General features: G+C 39.1%; 1 pseudogene; it reads left to right on the top strand.

Annotated features, from left to right (window-relative positions):
- Positions 1-21166, top strand: part of LOC127217758 (dual specificity protein phosphatase 5-like) — a 91039-nt pseudogene that overhangs the window by 516 nt on the left and 69357 nt on the right.

The following is a 21166-nucleotide window of genomic DNA, read 5'->3' on the forward strand; positions in this document are numbered from 1 at the left end:
TTCTAATTTTTTTGTTTTCATTATAACCTTAAATAGTTGCACAGAACATAATGTCTAACTTATTGTAAATTTTTTATGTTTGTAAATTAAAACATTCGTTGAAATTTACCTAACAGGGCTTGCCATGATGACCCATGCCTTTGTTAGGCAAAAGCAAGTGAGTCTCTTTGAATTCGAGACCAGTGTAGTCTACACACCCAGAAAGTTAGCTAATGAAATATAAATACTGTAAAGATTTAATATATACTAATATTCACTTAAAAGAAGAAAGCCTTTTTGAGACTAGCAATATAGCTCAGTTGGTAGAGTGCTTGCCTAATATTCTCCAAGCCCTGGATTGGGTACTTTGCAACACACCAATGTGGTGTGGTGGCATATGCCTATAATCCAGCCAGTCAAGGCTCCATGAGACCCTGTCTCCAAAATAAAAACAAGGGCTTTTTATAGTGATATAACTTCCTGCTTGAGTCTGATTTCCATTGTACCTCCTCATAATTTTATCCTATTATTTTGTATGTAAGAAATTTTCTTACTACTCACTCCATGTGCACTCCCTCACCCCAGAAGTGTTGTTTACGTGATACTTTTATTAAATTTCAATAGCAATAAGCTTTAATGGTAGCCATTAGTAGATTTAAAAAAGGTGAGTTTGTATTGTATTCCTAAGCAGGAAAGCTGGGATTATTTTTGGTTAATGGAAACTTATTTAAAGAGGAGGGGAATATTATCCTTTTATTTGATATTTTACACATGGGGCAGTGTATCCAGAGTAAGGTTGAAAAATGGATGGAAGTGTTTTATTGTTGTTGTTTGTCCTTATAAGGAGCCTGTGTTTCAGAAAAGCATTATGAAAACAGATAGGGAAAGAAAATAACAACAGAGAAGTCTGAGGTCAGGGTTAGGAAACAATACACGAGGAAGCTGCAAGTTTGAAAACTTGGTTCCCTTGTAATTCTTGGGTTTGTACCTTTAGAAAGTACACCAGGAGTCATGTCCATAGCACCCATGTGATCCTGTCTGACCCCAGAAGCTGAGTAGTGTTGGGCCTGGTTAGTACTTTTGATACTGTGGTAACTTGACTACATCTGGAGTTAACTAAACCCAAAAAAATGGAGGGCACACTTGAGAGGGATTTTGCTTAATTTGAAGTGGAAAGATTCACTTCTAATCCAGATCTTTGAGGTAGAAAGGCCCACTTCTAATCTGGGCCACACCTTTTGGGAGCCTATATAAGGACTTTGAAGAAGGAAGCTTTGAACTTTTACCTGCCTGCCCTCACCTTGCTAGCAAGTTCATTCCTTCACTAGCATTAGAGTCCATTTCTTCAGGATTCTGGCATATACTGAAGACCAGCTGAGACATTCAGCCTCATGAACTGAGCAACAATTTATTCTTGAACTTTCTATTCATAGCTAGCCATTGTTGGATTTGCAGGACACAACCTATAAGTCATTCTAATAAATTCCCTTTCTATATATAGAGATTCATTCTAGAGCATCCTACAGATTTTGGTACCAGAAGAGGTTCATAACAACAGAAGTATAAAGATGCCTATTAAGTATCTGGACTAGGCTTTCCAATTTGACAACACCTAGTTACCAAAGCCTCTCCAGTTACTAAAGCCTCTCCTGAGAGCTTGGAAAGCACTAAAAGCCCATGGTATGAATGGTTTTACAACCTTAAGGAGATAAGTGCATTGGATTATGTCAATTTATCAATTGAGAGTGGAAATGGATTTGGTAACTTGGTATGTAAAACTTTTAAGTTTGTGGAAAAATAAGGAAATGATGATGCTGGCTTGTTCTTAGATTTCTGGATAAACTGACAAAGAAAAGGGAGAGCTCCATGATAAAGTTAACTTATTCCTAGAATCTCAGAATAGGGTGATAGACAAAAATGAACTTAGTGATAAAAATTGAATGGTTCCAGATATACACACAAACAGTCTGAAGGTTTCTAAGTGTGCCCTGGAAGAGAATTTTCTCTCCAGCAGACACAGAGCTCAAGTTGTGGAAAATGAAACTAAGGGCTTCATTATAAGGTTGGGTGAATTTCAGTGAAAATTGCAAGTCCTGACCTTGGAGGGTGTCTTTGGCTAAGGTAAAGAATGGGACCCTGCAACTTCGGATGGGAAGTTTTAGAAGGACACTATTGAAGCTGAGAACATGAACCCTCAGATTTTTTAAGGGTTTATCTCATCTGAGGAAGTAGTCTCTACCCCCTCAGCAGAAGATGTACCCCAGCACACCCCCACTTTTCACCTTGAAGAGGAAATTAATCCTTCATTATTTGATAAAAACATAAAAATAAAACAGTGACTTTCTCTGAAGGAAATGCCAGGCAAGACAATACTGTATTCCTAGGGCCCACCAATAGTTGTCTCTAGACCTAAGGCAAAGCAGGTTCATAGAGGTCAGGTAGAAAGTGTACTCCATGAGGAGGTGTGCTCCACTACTGAAGACCTTGAATGAGTTTGCTAATTCATTCAAGCAGAAGTCTGGGACTATGTGTGGAAATAGATTTTAAGGGTGTAGGATAATGTGGAATAAACATAAAACTGGGTCAGGCTGAGTTTATTGATATGAGCCACTAAATGAAGGTTCAGGGTTTAATATGGAAGCTCTCAAAGTTTTAAAAAAAATGTGTCAAAAGTCAGGTTGAATGGTTGGCTGAGGGATTTGTCAAAGGATAGCCTACTGAAAAGGAGCTGGAGATGCCCGATATCCCTTGTCTTAGTGTTGATGAAGGGATTTTAAGGTTCATGGAAACTGCAATGCTAGAATGGGTTTTTGGAGTAAAATCTAATCCTTCACAATGGGAAGGCCCATAAGACATGCCCTTCATTACTTCTATAAGACATGAGACAGTGAGAGGGGCACCAGTACATTTGAAGAGCTTTGTTGTTGCTCCTTTTCTGGGTTGGAGACATTGCTGCTTAGTTGGTTGAATTAAATGCAATGGGTTGAATTGGGCCCAAGGTAGCAACAGCCATGTGGTAGCACTGAATCATCAAAGGCAAGATGATCTCGGTTATCGTAATGGGCAGTGTAAACAAAGTGAGTCTTTCGGCAGCATGACTCATGTGGACCTTTGGTACTGGGTTACCAATCATAGTGTTTCCATAAAAGAAATAGAAAGAAGACTACTGAATTTTTATTTGATCTGTATATGTGGGGGGAAAATCTTAATGAAAAAGTGCTACATTTGATTATGGCAAAAGGCAATCAATTTCCGTACTTGAGCTAGATTGCAGACCCAGAATCTCTTGAATGAACAGCCAGGTTCCCTTGAGGAAGGACCTTTATAAAATGCTCCAGTCCTGCCCAGAAGAATCTGTGGCCTTTTACAAGGACAGCTATACACTGGGGGAAAGGAAATGGACTTTCTTGGGTCTATTGGATAATGGTTCTGAATTGATGCTGATTCTAGGAGATTCCAAGAAACATCGTGGCCTTCCAGTTAAAGTAGAGGCATATGGAGAAGAGGTGATTAATGGAGTTTTGGCTAAAGTCCTGTTCACAGTAGGTCCAGTGGGTCCCCAAACTCATCCTGTGGTTATTTTCCAAGTCCCAGAATGTATAATTGAAATAAATATATTTAGATGTTGACAGAATTCTCACATTGGTTCCTGGATCTGTTGAGTGAGAGCCATTATGGTTGGAAAGGCTAAATGGAAGACGTTAGAGTTGTGTCTGTAAAGAAACATAATGAATCAAAAACAGAATCACATCCCTGGAGGAATTGCAGAAATTAGTACCACCATTAAGAACTTGAAAGATGCAGGGTTATGGGTTTCTACCACATCTCCTTTTAGCTGTTTTATTTGCTCAGTGAAGGACAATAGAGAATGACAGTTGACTATTAAAAACTCAGTCAAATGGTGACTATAATTGTAGCTGCTGTACCAGATGCCCTTACTTGAGCAAATTAACACATATGGTACATAGTATTCAACTATTCATCCAGCAAATGCCTTCTTCTCAGTATCTGCCCAGAAGGACCACCAGATGCAATTTGTTTTCAGTTGGCAAGGCCTGCATTATACCATTTACCTCAAGAATATATTAACTGTCTAGCCCTGTGCCATAACTTACTTAGAAGAGATCTTAATTCTCTGTCTCTTCCACAATATAGCACAGTATAGCATTATACTGACTGGAACAAGGAAGCAGAAGGTAGCAACCTCTTGTAAATGGAGACAGAGCTTTTCTTTTGTACTGACCATCCAGTCTCAAATAATCACACAGAAGCTTATATTAATTATTAAATGTTTGGCCTATAGTTCAGGCTTATTACTATCTCTAACTTAAATTAATCCGTTTGTATTACTCTACATTTTATCACATGGCTTCATAGCTTTATCTGTTCTCTAACATATCTTGTTTCTCTGGTAACTGGGTGGAATCTCTCTAGATTCTGCCCTTCTTTCTCCCTGTACGTTTGTCTTTCCTGCCTAACCTTATTCTGCCTCTCTATAGGCCAATTCAGCTTGATTATTAACCAATGAGAGGAATACATATTCACAGTACACAGAAGGATTATCCTATAGGAATCCCTTTGGATTCATTGATAATCCATATATGCATCAAAGGATTCAAAATAAATCCAATCAAAATTCAAGGACCTTCTACCTCAGTGAAATTCTTAGGAGTCCAGTGGTGTGGGGCATGCTGAGTTAGTCTTTGTAAGGTGAATAATATGTTATTACACCTGGGCCCTCCCACTACCAAGAAAGAAGCACAATGTTTGGATTCTGAAGACAGCACATTTCCATATGCAAAGTAACTGGGAAAACTGCTAGCTTTGTGTGGAGCCTAGAACATGACAAGGCTCTTCAACAGGTCCAGGCTGCTGTGCAGGCTGCTCTACCACTTGAACCATATGGCCCAGCCAACTCTGGGTCATCAGTGGCAGGCTCCTATAGGTGAATCACAGAAAAGACCTATAGAATTTTGTAGCAAAGCTCTACCATCATCTGCAGACAACTATTCTCCCTTTGAAAGACAGATTTTTAACTTGCTATTGGACCTTAATGTAAACTGAACATTTGACAATGGGCCACCAAGTTCCCATGTGATATGAGCTGCCCATCATGAGCCAGACATTATTTGACCCACCAAACTGTGAAGTAGGACATGCACAGCAGAAGTCTATATCATATGGAAGTGGTATATACATGATAGGGCCTGAACACACCCTGAAGGCAAAGATACTGGTGAACAGAAGCCTTCACAGCTGGTAGAACTTTGGGCAGTAGACATGGTCATATAGTTTGTTTGGAAGGAGAAATGGCCAGATGTGTGATTTTTCATTGATTTGTGGAATGTAGCCAGTGGATTGGCTGGATGATCAGAAACTTGGAAAGAGCATGATTTGAAAATTGATGAGAAAGATATGTGGGGAAGAAGTATGTGGACAAATCTTGCCAAATGGGCTAAGGATGTGAAGGATGTCCCATGTAAATGGTAAATCAGAAGGAGACTTCATCTGAGGAGTTCAATAATCAATTAGATAGGATGACAAAGGGCAGACCCCCTCAGGAGTGACAGTATGGTTCACTTCCCCAGGAAAAGAGCAAGATCTGCTGAGGTTCTTGTCAAGAGTGGAAGAAATGTACAATGGGTAGTGGAGGAAGGTAAATACCAGCTAAGGCCACATGACCAGTTGCAGAAATTAGATAAATGCCATGAGTATTTCTGTCATGTTTTCTAAGAATGCACTTGTACAGATGTTTGTGGTTTCTTTCCTGAACTTCTTTATCATTTTTATAAAACATTAATTAAAAAATCAAAAGTTATCTTATTTAAGTTTGAGATGCTAAAAGAATGTCCCTCAAGGGACGTTGCCACCTATTCTAAATTTATAATGCATTTGTAGTTGTATGAGGAGTAATTATAGCATGTTGGGTATAATTATGACTTTGTTAAATATGTAATGCATTTACAGTTGTACATGGGGTAGTTATATCATGTGTAGGCATAATTATGACTTGGTTAATTTTTTATTTGGCAGTTAATCATAACATATGATTGTGTGTAAGTAGACAAGGAGTGAACTTATGATGGCTATTCTTGCTTGTCAGCTTGATTACATCTGGAACCATGACTAATACATGCCATAATAAGTTGCTGAAACACTTTATATAAAATATGAAAATGGGGAACATGACCAGATGAAAATATTTGGTTATGTGCATGTCATGATATGCATGTAGAGGTCTTGGGGAAGTCAGTTTATTTTTTAATTTATTTTTAAATGATGTGTGTCTGCGTATATCTATTTATGAGTGTATGCATATAGGTGCAGGTGACTTCAGAGGCTAAAGAGGCATTGGATTACGTGGCAATGGAGTTTTAGGCATTTCTAAGATAATGGACTTGGCTGTTAAAATCTGATTTCAGGTCTTTTAGAACAGTGCATGTGTGCTCTTAACCACTGCACTATCTCTCCAGCCCAGGGAGTTGGTTCTTTGCCTTCCATGATGTGGGTCCTGGGTTTGAATTGGGTGGGCATCCTTGAAGTAGTCTTTTTCCCATGAGCCACCTTGCTGGCCCTTGTCTGATAGTTTTCATATGAGAAGACCAAGTTAGCGATTTGACAACAAAAGATCCCAGAGGTAAAGTGCCATTTCCATTGTATATTACAGGTGTCACCTTGATCACTTAAGATAATGTTTGCTGGTTCTCTGCTATAAAGTTAGTTTGAACTTTTTATTCTTTACCAGTTTTCCATTTTACAACTTTTCACATTTCATAGACACTCTGTGGGTTTTGTTGGTTTTTCCTGCGAATTTCTGTTACCAGAGGTGGGGGATGAGGCTTTCTGGAGGATTCAGAACTGGAGCTTAGTCTTTGTTACAGGGTGCAAATATGTTACAAAAAAAGGATTCAGACATTTAAATTCTTCATATGTTTTCTTTGAATGTTAGTATTTTCCTGTAGATTTAAAGTATACTTCTTTTTTTACAAATACTTTTTTCTCACTATCTCTTTTTCCATCAAATAAGGAACAAGTTGCTGCTGACTGAGCCTGGCTGAGCAGTATATTGCACTTGAATGTATGTATGTATGTATGTATGTATGTATGTATGTATGTATATATGTATGTATGTATATATATACATACATATATATATATAAATTTTTCTTATTTTACATATCGATCCCAGTTCCTTCTCCCTTCCTCCCTCCCTCCCATGCCCCATGACCCCACTCCCATCATACCCCCCACTCCACAGCGAGGGTGATGCCTTCCAAGAGGGATCATCAAAATCTGTCAAGTCATTTGAAGTAGGGAATAGGCCCTCCCTCCTGTCTTTAGGCTAAGGGAGTATCACTCCATGGGGAATGTGCTCCCAAAGTCCTTTCATACACCAGGGATACATCCTGATTCCACTGTCAGAGGTCCCTTAGACTGCCCAGGCCTTCTAACTGAGACCCATGTTCAGGGGGTCTGAGTCAGTGCGATGCTGGTTTCCCAGCTATCAGTCTGGGGGGATTCATGAGCTCCCCCTTGTTCAGGTCCGCTGTCTCTGTGGGTTTCTGTATTCTGGTCTTGACCACATTTTCTTACCACTCCTCCATCTCTGCAACTGGATTCCAGGAGTTTGGCTGTGGGTGTCTGCTTCAGTTTCTAACAGCTACTAGATGAGGGCTCTATGATGGCATATAAGTTAGTTATCAATCTCTTTATCAGGGAAGGGCATTTAAGTTAACTTTTCCACTATTGCTCAAATTGTTAGTTGGGGTCATCCTTGTAGGTCTCTGGACATTTCTCTAGAGTCAGTTTTCTCTTCAAACCTATAATGGCTCCCTCATTTATGGTCTCTCTCTTTCTCTCTCCCCCCTCTCTCTCTTCTCTCATCTATTCGTCCCTTGACTCAATCTTGCTAGTCCCACATGCCTTCCTCTCCTCTCCTTTCTCCTAGTTCTCTCTCCACTCAATACCCCTCCACTCCCAATATGCTCAGGAGATCTTGTCCCTTTCCCCTTTTCTGAGGGACCATGTATGAATCTCTTAGGTTATTCCTTGTATCGTAGTTTCTCTGGTGGTGTGTATTATAGGCTGTATAGGCTGGTGATCCTTGGCTCTGTGTCTAAAATCCATATATACCATGTTCCTCTTTTTGTGACAGGGTTACTTCATTCAGGATGGTTTCTTCAAGTTCCATCCATTTGCCTGCAAATTTCAAGATTCCATTTTTTTTTTTTTTTGCAGAGTAATATTCCATTGTAAAAATGTACCACATCTTCTTTATCCATTCTTCAGTTGAGGGGAATCTAGGTTGCTTCCAGGCTTTTGCTATTACAAATAATGAATGTAGTTGAAAAGATGTCTTTGTTGAATGAATGTGGATCATTTGGGTATATGTCTAAGAGTGAGATTGCCAGGTCCTGTGGTAGACTGATTCCCATTTTCCTGAGGAACTGCCATATGGATCTCCAAAATGGCTGAACAAGTTTGCACTCCCACCAGCAGTGGAGGTGTGTTCCCTCTCTCCATATCCTCTCCAGCATAAGCTGTCATTGGTGTTTCTAATTTTAGCCATTCTGGCAGGAGTAAGATGATGTTTTGATTTGCGTTTCACTGATGGCTAAGGATGTTGAACACTTTCTTAAGTGTCTTTCAGCTATTTTGGATTCCTCTATTGAAAATTCTCTCTTCAGTTCTGTTCCCAATTTTTAATAGGGTTATTTGGTGTTTTGGTGATTAGTTTCTTGAGTTCTTTATATGTTTTAGGGATCAGCCCTCTGTCATATGTGGGGTTGGCGAAGATCTTTTCCCAGTCTATGGGCTGCCAATTGGTCTTGTTGACTGTGTCCTTTGCCTTACAGAAGCTTCTCAGTTTGAGGAGGTCCCATTTATTAATTTTTGATCCCAGTGTCTATGCTACTGGTGTTATATTCAGGAAGATGTCTCCTATACCAATTTGTTCAAGAGTACCTCCCACTTTCTCTTCTAAGAGTTTCAAAGTGGCTGGATTTATGTTGAGGTCTTTGATCCATTTGGACATGAGTTTTGTGCATGGAGAAAGACATGGGTCTATCTTCAGTGTTCTACACACCCTCATCCAGTTGTACCAGCACGATTTGCTGAAGATGCTTTACTCCTTCCATTGTATACTTTCAGCTGTTTTGTTAAAAGTCAGGTGTTTGTAGGTGTGTGGATTAATATCAGGATTTTCAGTTCGATTCTATTCTTCTACCTGTCTATTTTTGTGCCAATACCAAGCTGTTTTCAGGACTATAGCTCTGTAGTAGAGCTTGAAGTCAGGAATGGTGATGCCTCCTGAAGTTTCTTTATTGTACAAGGTTGTTTTGGCTATTCTGGGTCTTTTGTTTTTCCATATAAAGTTGAGTATTATTCTTTCAAGGTCAGTGAAGAATTGTGCTGGGATTTTAATGGGGATTGCATTGAATCTGTAGATTTCATTTGACAAGATTGCCATTTTTATTATGTTTATCATACTTATCCAAGAGCATGGGAGATCTTTCCATTTTCCGGTATCATCTTTAATTTCTTTCTTTAAAGACACAAAGTTCTTATTATATAGGTCTTTCACTTGTTTTGTAGGTGTTACCCAAGTTACTTTATGTTGTTTGTGGCTATTGTAAAGGGTGATGTTTCTCTGGTTTCTTTATTGGCCCCTTTATCATCTGTATATAGTAGGGCTACTGATTTTTTTGAGTTTATCTTGTATCCTGCTAATTTTCTGAAGGTGTTTATCAGCTGTAGGAGTTCCCTGGTAGAGTTTATTGGGTCACTTATGTAAACTATCATATCATCAGTTTTACTTCTTCCTTTACAATTTGTATCCCCTTGGTCTCCACTTGTTGCCTTATTAATTTAGTTAGAACTTCAAATGCAATATTGAAGAGATGTGGAGAAAGTGGGCAGCCTTGTCTTTTTCCTGAGTTTAGAGGAATTGCCTCAAGCTTCTCTCCATTCAGTTTGATGTTGGTTGCTGCATTTTGTCAAAAGCCTTTTCAGCGTCTAGTGAGATGATCATGTGGTTTTTCTTTTTCAGTTTGTTTATATGGTGTATCAGATTGATAAAATTTAATATGTTGAACCATCCTTTCCTCCCTAGAAGTAAGCCTACGTGGTCATGGTGGATGATTTCTCTGATGTGCTGTTGGATTCAATTTGCCAATATTTTAGTGCATCAATGTTTTTGTATCAATATTCATGAGGGATATTGGTCTGTAGTTCTCCTTCTTAGTTATGTTTTTGTGTGGCTGGGTACCACCATCATAAAAAGAGTTTGGTAATGAACCTTCTGCTTCTATTGTGTGGAACAATTTGAGGAGTAATGGTAGTAGTACTTCTTTGAATTTCTGGTAGAATTCTGCACTGAAGCCATCTGGCCCTGGGCTTTGTTAGGTTGGGAGGCTTTTGATGACTGCTTCTATTTCATTAGGGATTATAGGTCCATTTAAGTTGCTTATCTGTTCTTGATTTAATTTTGGTAAGTGATAGCTATCCAGAAATTTGTCAATTTCCTTTGATTTTTGAATTTTGTGGAGTACAGGTTTTCAAAGTATGACTGGATTTCTTCGGTGTCCTTTGTTATGTCCCTCTTTTCATTTCTGATTTTGGTTTGCATGTTTTCTCTCTGCTTTTTTTTTTTTGGTAGTTTGGATAATATCTTGATGATTTTCTCAAAAAACCAACTTTTTGTTACATTGATTCTTTGTATTGTTTTCGTAGTTTCTACTTTATTGATTTCAGCTCTCAAATTGATTTTTTTTGGAATCTACTCCAGGAAATATTCTTATTTTTTTTTGTATCTGTAGAGATTTGTTATGTTTCCTAGTATGTGGTTGATTTTAGAGAAGGTTCCATGTGGAAGAGAGAAGAAGGTATATTCTTTGTGTTTGGATGTAATGTTCTTTAAATGTCTGTTAAACCCAAATGAAACATAACTTCTGTTAGTTCTTTTATTTCTTTGTTAAGTTTTTGTCTAGGGGTCCTGTCTAGTGGTGAAAGTGGGTGTTGAAGTCTCCCACCGTAAGTGGTTTTATGTGAGCTTTGAGTTATTGTAGAGTTTCTTTTACAAATGTGGGTGCCTTTGTATTTCTGGCATAGATGTTCAGAATTGAGATTTCATCTTGATCTTCTTCTCTGAAGAATTTGAAATGATGTTCTTCATCTCTTTTGATTGATTTTGGTTTTAAGTGTAACTTGTTATAAATTAGGATAGCTACATCTGCTTACTTCTTGGGTCCATTTGATTGGAAGGTCTTTTCCCAACTATTTACCTTGAGGTAATGTCTGTCTTTGAAGGTTAGATGTATTTCTTATATGCAACAGAAGGATGGATTCTGTCTTCATATCCATCTGTTAGTCTGTGTTTTTTTATAGGTGAGTTAAGACCATTAATGTTGAGGGAAAGTGAGGACCATTGATTGTTAATTCTTGTGGCATTGTGTGTATATTTGTCCCGCTTTTTCTTTTGGGTTGTGGTAAAGTGGGATTATCTATTGCCTATGGTCTTGTGAGAGTAGTTAACTTCCTTGAGTTGGAGTTTTCCTTCCAGAACTTTTTGTAGGGCTGGGTTTGTGGATATGTATTGTGAAAATCTGGCTTTGTCACTGAATATCTTGGTTTCATCACATATAGTGATTGAGAATTTTGCTGGGTATAGTAGCCTGGGATGGCATCCATGGGCTCTTAGTATTTGTAGAACATCTATCCAGGACCTTCTTGCCTTGAGAGTTTTCATGGAGATGCCAGGTGTAATTTTGATAGCTCTGCCTTTATATGCTACCTGGCTTTTTTCCTTTGCTGCCCTTAATATTCTTTCTTTATTCTTTATGTTAGGTGTTTTGTTTATTATGTGTCAAGGGTACTTTTTTTGAGGGGTCCATCTATTTGTTTTGTGGTGTGCTTCTTGTACTTTCATGGGAATGTCCTTCAGATTGGGAAAGTTTTCTTCAATGTTTTTGTTGAATATTTTTCTGTGCTTTGAGGTGGGTCTTTTCCCCTTCTTCTATGCCTATGATTCTTATGCTCGGGCTTTTCATGGTGTCCCACCTTTCCTGGATGTTTTTTCTTAAGTATTTGTGGGATTTAAGATTTTCTTTGGTAGATGAGTCTGTTTCCTCTAGTTTATCTTCAGTGCCTGAGAGTCTCTCTTTTATCTCCTGTGTTCTCTTTGTTATGGTTTCATCTCTAGTTCTTGATCATTTTCCCAGTTTTTCTATTTCCAGAATTCCCTCAGTTTGTGTTTTCTTTATTGTCTGTATTTTAGTTTTCAGGTCTAGAACTGTTTGAATTGTTCTTCCATCTTTTTTTTTTTTTGTTTGTTTGTTTTGTTTTTTTCTTGGATTTTCAAATTTTCTTTAAGAGATATGTTCATTTCTTTCATGTTTTGCTTGGTGTTTTCCTCTATTTCTTCCAATTTTTCATTTGGTTTTTCTTCCACTTCTTTAAGGAATTTTCTTATATCGTCTTTGAGGACCTCTATAATTTTTATGAAGTTATTTTTTAAGACATTCTCTTATGCTTCTTCTGTTTTGGTGTGTTCAGGTCTATTTGTGTAGAGTCCCTAGATTCTGGTGGTGTCATACTGGTCTTTCTATTGTTGGGTGTTTTCTTGTATTTCAGTCTTCCCATAGCTTCTTCCAGTGGGTGCAGGGGGAGTCTCTCTTTCTCTACCCTGTTTCCTGATGGGTGTAGGTGAGTCAGGAGTTTGGTGTCTGCAACTCTGGATGATCCAAGCTCTTTTGGAGGTCTCTCTTCCAACAGAGGGTAGGTGATGGGGGTTCAAAGATCAGGTAAGTACGGCCTTAAGGTGGTCCTCTGGCAGAGTACTGAAGGCAATGGCATGCAAAGATGAGGTGAGTTCAATTTCAAGGTGGCCCTGCATGGACAGACAGGTCCGGCATGCTCAGAGGGGACCCAAGAAGTTCCACAGACTCTGGCCCAATGCTCACCCAGAGCAGTGGGCCAGCAAACAAAGGGTGGGGGGCAAGGCAGGCTGTGGGTCATATATGGAGCAGAGTTCCAGAACTGTACTATCCAGGGCCAGGATACAGGGGGGAGTGAGATGCAGAGCTAACCCAGAGAAGGATGTGTGTGTGTGTGTGTGGGGGGGAGAGGATTTGGCCTGAACTTTTCCCAATCTCCCTCTGGTAGAGTGTCTGAGGCGATGGGATCCAAAGATGAGGCATGAGCAGCCTCAAGGTGGTCCTGTTTGTATAGGCCGGTACAGTGTGCTCAGAGCAGACCCAGGAAGTTCCACAGAAGTGGAGGGGTGTTGGACCTGCACTCTGGCCCAATGCTCACCTGGAGTAGAAGGCCATCAGGACAAAGGGTCGGGGGAGGCTCTGCACTTGAGTCTTTCATGGCTGAGCTGAATGGGCCTATGTCTGTCCCACTTTTCAGAGCAGCCTGTTCCTCTTCTTTTTATCAAGTGAAGCAGAAGTGGGTGGGGCAGGGAGCTTAAAAAGATCACAGAAGACTGTTTTCCAACAGAGGCCCTAACCTGGTGTGTTCTGCTCCAGCCAGTTGATTAACTGTAGAAAATGTGTGTGCACATTTGCCTTTTATTTTTGTTTAGATGGGGCTTCTCACTACACAGTACATGTCAAAATAGGGGTCAGGCCTCTTGATAAGATTCTAGAAGGTTTCAAGTGGGCTATGGAATTTTGTTGGTTTCTACATGGCTCACTACTTCAGAATGTTAATAGACTTGAGATCTACTTGACATACACTCCTTCTAAGGATTTAAAATAAAGGGTCCAATAACTAATATCCTCCTTCATTCTCTAAATTACTGGCAGGGAGTGGCATGTATGTGCACATAATAATCTGTATTACAGAGTAAATGCAAGCATCCTCATGGGCACAAGAGCAAGGTACAAACCATGCTAGTGCTGTGTGTGCCTCCTGAATTCATGAAATGAGTCATTGTAGATCCCTATAGAAAAGTCAGACAGGATACAGTGGTCAGGACCATAACTCTAGTGGGGGTTCCTTATGGAAGTTAATGCTGTTAGGGTGCAAGAGGTTTTCCTCTCCAGTAATAAACTATAACCACTAAGTTCTGACTACAGTACTTTAAGATGACCTGAACTGTGAAATATTTTTTTTAATGTGGAGAAGTGATGAGGGTGTAGTAAGCAAAAACTGGAAAGGGTTAGCTCAGTCTTCAGGTAGAGGAATGAAGACCCACACCACAGACTCATTTTCACTTTCTCCTACAATTTTATAGCATAGTATGAACATATATATATATATATATATATATATATATATGCATGCTTTTAAAAATATATTTAGTATTTCACAACCATTACTGCTATCTAGTTCCAGAATATTTCTGTCACTTCCTTGTTCCACCCCGGCCCAAAGATTACTTCTCATTCCTGACTCACATTGCATCCCCAACTTATTTCTCTGTTCCCTGGCGTATTGAAGCTCTTAGCAAGTCACAACTAAGGCCTCATGGTTTCAAAGTGGCTGCAGTTGCTCCAGTCACATATCTTGAGTCAGTTCCTGTGGGAGAGCTTTCCTAAACCTTCACCAGTGTCTTCACTTACATCTCACTGGTCATCACCGTGATAAGAAGGCTGGAAAATAGAGGGTTTTTTTTTTTTTTTTTGTGAAAACTGGAGTTCTATTAATAAGACAGAGAAGTGGATTTTTGTATATGCAGCTAACAGCATCTGTCACAAGTATTCATATAATAAATAAGTTAACATACAATTAACATTTAAGGACTTTACAGAAACAACCATGTGGTCTTAGCCACAAGACATTAGATATACAACAGAGACAGCCTAAATTTCTGTTAAGTTCTTATCATGTCTTTCATATAAGACTCATCTGTTTTTTTTTTTTTTTTTCCAAATTTTGCTCCCTCAGCAGTGAGATGGGTTAGACAGTTGCTCAAGTGGCATAAAATTGTAACTATAAATGGTTAGGTCTCTGATGGGAGATGTCATTCTGTAAATATGTCTCTCATACTGGTTAATGAATAAAGCACTGTTGGCCAATAGGAAAGCAAGAGAGGAGGGACTAGGAGACAAGGAGGAAAGAGGAAGGAGTAAGGAGGGGTCAAGATGGAGAGTCTGGCGAGAGCAGGACAGCAGCAGGCTCTCCGGTAAGATGAGACCACGTGGAAATACATAGATTAACAGAAATGGGCTAATACTTAAGACAGAGCTAGCCAATAAGAAACTAGTAACTGGCCAAGAGCAGTATATCAAATACAGACTCTCAGTGTGTTATTTGGGGCTGATGTGGCGGCAGGACAAGATCAGCAGTGGTAGGAAAACCTTACTCCTTACAGATCTCACTCTCTCTCTCTCTCTCTCTCTCTCTCTCTCTCTCTCTCTCTCTCACACACACACACACACACACACACACACACACACCCCACATTTTAAAATAAGTACAGAATCCATTTAAGAGACAGACATAGTTTCAGGACATTTTTTCCCCATTTATTTGTTTATTTATTTATTTTATATAACCAAGTCCATTTAAATGAAAACAAACATTAATAGACAACCTTTGGGAATTTGGGCGTTGTTCTTTCCAAACTACTTCCTGCTGGTAAGGGGCAGTGTCATGGGGGATTCTAAGAAGATGCAGAAATCCTGGCTGTAGCCTGCAAGGCTGCTTTGTCCAGCTGTTTTGAATGTAGGCTCACCTGGTACTCTGTTTCAGGTGGTCTAGCTTGATCAAGCCACATTAGTATGGAAGGAATCCACATCTTTTCATTTTCTATGGAAACAAAAATAGAAATCCTTTTCCTCGGTAACTTGTCCTTGAACTTAAATTTTGGAGTCAAAGCATTTTTTTTAATTTAATTTATTATTTTACAAAAAAAAAAAAAAAAAAAAAAAAACGCTTTGACTCCAAAATTTAAGTTGAAGAACAAGTTACTGGGGAAAAGTATTTCTATTTTTGTTTCCACAGAAAATGAAAAGATGTGGATTCCTTCCAGACTAATGTGGTTTGATCACGCCAGACCGCCTGAAACAGAGTACAAGCTGATCCTACATTCCAAACAGCTGGACAAAACAGCCCTACAGACTACAGCTAGGATATCTGAATCTTCTTCGAATCCCCCAAGACAGCGCCCCTTACCAGCAGGAAGTAGTTTGGAAAGAACGACGCCCAAATTCCCAAATATTGTGTATAAATGTTTGTTTTCATTTAATTGGACTTTGTTATATAAAATTAAATAAAAAATACTCTATATGCATAAAAAAAAATACAACAACAACAAAAAAAATTTATTATTTTACATGTTGGTCCCAGTTCCCTATCCTCCCTCCCTCCCCCCTCCCCCCCTCCCTCCTTCCCTCTCTCCTTCCCCCCTCCCTCCTTCCCTCCCTCCCTTTTACCCTCTCTGCCCTCTCACATGCACCCTAACCACCCTCCCTTCCCATCCCCCCACCCCAATTCCATATGTAGGGGAATGCCATCCAGTTGGGGTCATGTAGATCTGACAGGTCCTATGAAGTAGGGACTAGGGCTTCTCTCCTATCTCTAGGTTAAGGCAGTTATCCCTCCATGGGGGATGTGTTCGCAAGGTCCTTTTGTGCACCAGGGATGCATCCTGGCTCCACTGTCTGAGGTCCCTTAGACTGCTCAGTCCTTCTGGCTGAGATCCATATTCAGGGGCGCCTGAGTCAGTCCCATGCTGGCTTCCCAGCTATCAGTCTGGGGGCCAGTTAGCTCCTCCTTGTTCAGGTAAGTTGTCTTTATGTGTTTCTGCCTCCTGGTCTTGTCCTCTCCATCTGCATCTGGGTTGTAGTTCGACTCAGTGTTTATGTATGGGTGTTTGCTTCTGTTTCCAACAGGCATTAGATGAGGGCTCCATGGAGAAGTTAGTTGTTGATCTCACTATCCAAGGAAGGGCATTTGTGGTAGCCTTTCCACGGAAGCTCAAATTGTTAGTTGGCAGCAGTCCTGTAGTCTTCTAGACTTTTCTTTGTGTTCAATTTTCTCTTCAAACCAATATTGGCTCCCTCTTTTATGTTCTCTCTCTCTCTCTGTCTGTCTGTCTCTCTCTGTCTGTCTCTCTCCTGTCTTCTATTCCTAACCAGGCTCAATCTTCCTGGTCACACGTGTTTTCTTTTCCTCTCCCTCGTTTCTCCTACTTCTCTCTCCATTTGCTGCCCACCCTACTTCCCCTGTGCTCTGGGGGACTTGTCCCTTCCTGGTTCTGTGAGGGACTTTATATGAATCTCTTAGAATACACCTTGTTGTATCCTAGTTCCTTTGGTGGTGTGAATTATAGGCTGGTGATCCTTTGACCTAGGTCTAAAATCCATATATGAGTGAGTACATACTGTGTTCCTCTTTTTGTGACTGGGTTACCTCATACAGGATGGTTTCTTCAAGTGCCATCCACTTGCCTGCGAATTTCAAGATACCATTATTTTTTTCTGCAGAGTAATATTCCATTGTGTAGATGTGCCACATCTTCATTATCCATTCTTCAATTGAGGGACAACTAAGTTGCCTCAAGGTTCTTGCTATTAAAATAGTGCTGTTATGAACATAGTTGAACAGATGTCTTTGTTGCATGGATGGGGATCATTTGGGTATATGCCTAAGAGGGGGACTGCCGGGTCCTGTGGTAAACTAATTCCCATTTTCCTGATCTCCAAAATGGCTGTATGAGTTTGCACTCCCACCAGCAGTGGAGGAGTATTCCCCTTTTTCCACATCCTCTCCAGCATAAGCTGTCATTGGTGTTTCTAATTTTAGCCATTCTGGCAGCAGTAAGATGGGGTTTTGATTTGCATTTCCCTGATAGCTAAGGATGTGGAGCATTTTCTTAAGTGTCTTTCAGTCTTTTTGATTTCCACTATTGAGAATTCTTTCTTTAGTTCTGTACCCCATTTTTAAATAGGGTTATTTGATGTTTTGTTGACTAGTTTCTTGAGTTCTTTGTATATTTTGGAGATCAGCCCTCTGTCAGATGTAGGATTGGTGAAAATCTTTTCCCAGTCTGTGGGCTGCCATTTGGTCTTGTCCACTGTGTCCTTTGCCTTACAGAAGCTTCTATGTTTGAAGAGGTCCCATTTATTAATTGTTGCTCTCAGTGTCTGTGCCACTGGAGTTATATTCAGGAAGCGGTCTCCTATACCAATTTGTTCAAGGGTACCTCCTACTTTCTCTTCTAAGAGATTCAATGTGGCTGGATTGATGTTGAGATCGTTGATCCATTTGGTCTTGAGTTTTGTGCATGGCAATAGACATGGGTCTATCTGCAGTCTTCTACACACCCTCATCCAATAGAGCCAGCACCATTTGTTGAAGATGCTGTCTTCACCCCATTGTAAAATTTTAGCTGTTTTGTCGAAAATCAGGTGTTCATAGGTGTGTGGCTTAATATCAGGATGTTCAATTCAATTCCATTCGTCTACCAGGCTGTTTTCAGAACTATAGCTCTGTAGTAGAGCTTAAAGTCAGGAATGGTGATGCCTCCTGAAGTTCTTTTATTGTATAGGGTTTTTTTGCTACCCTGGGTCTTTTGTTTTTTCATATAAAGTTGATTATTATCCTCTCAAGGTCAGTGAAGAATTGTGGTGGGATTTTGATGGGGATTGCATTGAATCTGTAGATTGCTTTTGGCTAGATTGCCATTATTTATTATGTTTATCCTACCTATCCAAGAGCATGGGAGATCTTTCCATTTTCTGGTATCTTCTTTAATTTCCTTCTTTAGAGCCACAAAGTTATATAGGTCTTTTACTTGTTTGTTAAGCATTACCCCAAGATACTTTATGTTGCTTGTGGCTATTGTAAAGGGTGATGTTTCTGTGATTTCTTTCTCTGTCTCTTTGTCATCTGAAAAAAGTAGGGCTACTGATTTTTTTGAGTTTATCTTGTATCCTGCTAGTTTGCTGAATGTGTTTATAAGCTGTAGGAGTTCCCTCATAGAGTTTATTGGGTCGCTTATGTAAATTATCATATCATCTGCAAATAGAGACAGTTTGACTTCTTCATTTCCAATTTGAATCCCCTTGATCTCCTTTTATTGTCTTATAGCATTAGCTAGAACGTCCAGTACGATATTGGAGAGAGAGTGCAGCCTTGTCTTGTTCCTGATTTTAGAGGAATTGGCTTAAGTTTCTCTCCATTCAGTTTGATGTTGGCAGTTGGTTTGCTGTATATTGCTCTTATTATGTTTAGGTATGTTCCTGTTATCCCTGACCTCTCCAAGACCTTTATCATGAAAGGGTATTGAATTTTGTTGAAGGCTTTTTCTGCATCTAGGGAGATAATCATATGGTTTTTCTTTTTCTGTTTGTTTATATGGTGGATCACATTGATAGATTTTCGTATGTTAAACCATCCCTCCATTCCAGCGATGAAGCCTACTTGGTCATGGTGGATGATTTCTCTGATGTATTTTTGAATTCGGTTTGCCAGTATTTTATTGAGTATTTTGCATTGATGTTCATCAGGGATATTGGTCTGTAGTGTTCTTTATTATTTATGTCTTTGTGAGGCTTGGATACCAAGGTTATTGTGGCCTCATAAAAAGAGTTTGGCAATGAACCTTCTATTTCTAGCTTGTAGAACAGTTTGAGGAGTAGTGGTATTAGTTCTTCCTTGAATGTCTGGTAGAATTCTGCACTGAATCCATCTGGCCCTGGACTTTTTTTGGTTGGAAGGCTTTCGATGACTGCTTCTATTTCATTGTGGGTTATAGGTCTATTTAAGTTGTTTGTCTGTTCTTGATTTAATTTTGGTAAGTGATAGTTACCCAAAAATTTGTCCATTTCCTTTGAATTTTCAATTTTTGTGGAATACAGATTTTCCAAGTATGACCTGAAAATTGTCTGGATTTCCTCTGTGTCTGTTGTTATGTTCCCCATTTCGTTTCTGATTTTGTTAATTTGCATGTTCTGTCTCTGCTTTTTCATTAATTTGGATAAAGGTTTGTCCGTCTTGTTGATTTTCCCAAAAAACCAACTCTTCGTTGCATTGATTTTTTTTTGTATTGTTTTCCTGGTTTCTATTTTGTTGATTTCAGCCCTCAAGTTGATTATTTCTTGGCGTCTACTCCTGCGGGGTGAATTCGCTTCTCTCTGTTCTAAGGCTTTCAGTTGCGCTGTTAATTCTCTTATGTGACTATCTTCTATTTTCTTCCAGAAATCATTTTCTTTGGCATTGGTTTTCATCAATGATGAGGCCTTGGAAGCCCAGATGTGGTCAAGCACATATTTCCTGATTCTGGCTTTGCCTCATTGGTTCTGGCTATATAGAGAAACACTTTAAGCTTGAATTTAATTCTTGCATTATAAAAGAAATTCTAAAAACTAAAGACAGGTACATTGCATATCAACTAATCTCAACTGTTCATTCAGTTTTTGTGGAATAGAGACTGTCCAGGGCTTCATACATACTAGACAAATGTACCATTGAGCTGCATGCATAAATGGCCTCCTTCTTGTTCTTATTATTTTGAGGCAAAGTTGCTCAGGTTGGTCTTAAATTTTCTATGTAGCTTGGACTTGACTTAATCTTTTTATCCCTCTGCCTTGGCCTTTCAAGTAGCCAAGATTATGGGCCTGTACCATCAGACCAACTGCATTTTCATAAACATTTTAAAATATGATTAAAGTGTAATTCAGCATTTCATTATATACTTTTGCTTCAACTATTATATTTTCCCCAAAATGTCTTCATTTTAAAAGAAAATAAATTTCAAGAAGAGTACATTCAGATTTGAGTGTTTCATTCACTTACCCTTTTATAGATGTAAGTTATAGTAGAAAATGCATAGTTTGTAAAAGGCAGACAAGCTGACGTTTCTTTTCATCATTTTTTTTTTTTCACTCAGGTGTTTGTTTCAGAATGGTAAGTGAAATCTGTATTTTGTTTTTATACCATTTCTTACTATTGATTTTAATTGTAGAGACATTTTCTACCCATATCTAACCTATTGTTTATATCCTGTCCTTGACAGCTGATGATATTTAACTTAAAATTACTGATTATGATTTCTGTTAAAACTATCTTTAAGTTTTATTACAGCTTTCCTAGGTTTTAGTTAGAGTTTTCTATGAATTTCAAAAGTATTCTGGCATGTGATTCTAGTTAAGCATTTGGCTAGGTATACTAGGTACAAATTATGGGTTCTCTCCCATGTTTTAGATGGAAACCCTCCTGGGCCAGAAGAACATCT

The sequence above is a fragment of the Phodopus roborovskii genome, unplaced genomic scaffold (genome assembly GCF_943737965.1).
Source record: "Phodopus roborovskii unplaced genomic scaffold, PHOROB, whole genome shotgun sequence".
Classification (NCBI taxonomy): Eukaryota; Metazoa; Chordata; class Mammalia; order Rodentia; family Cricetidae; genus Phodopus; species Phodopus roborovskii.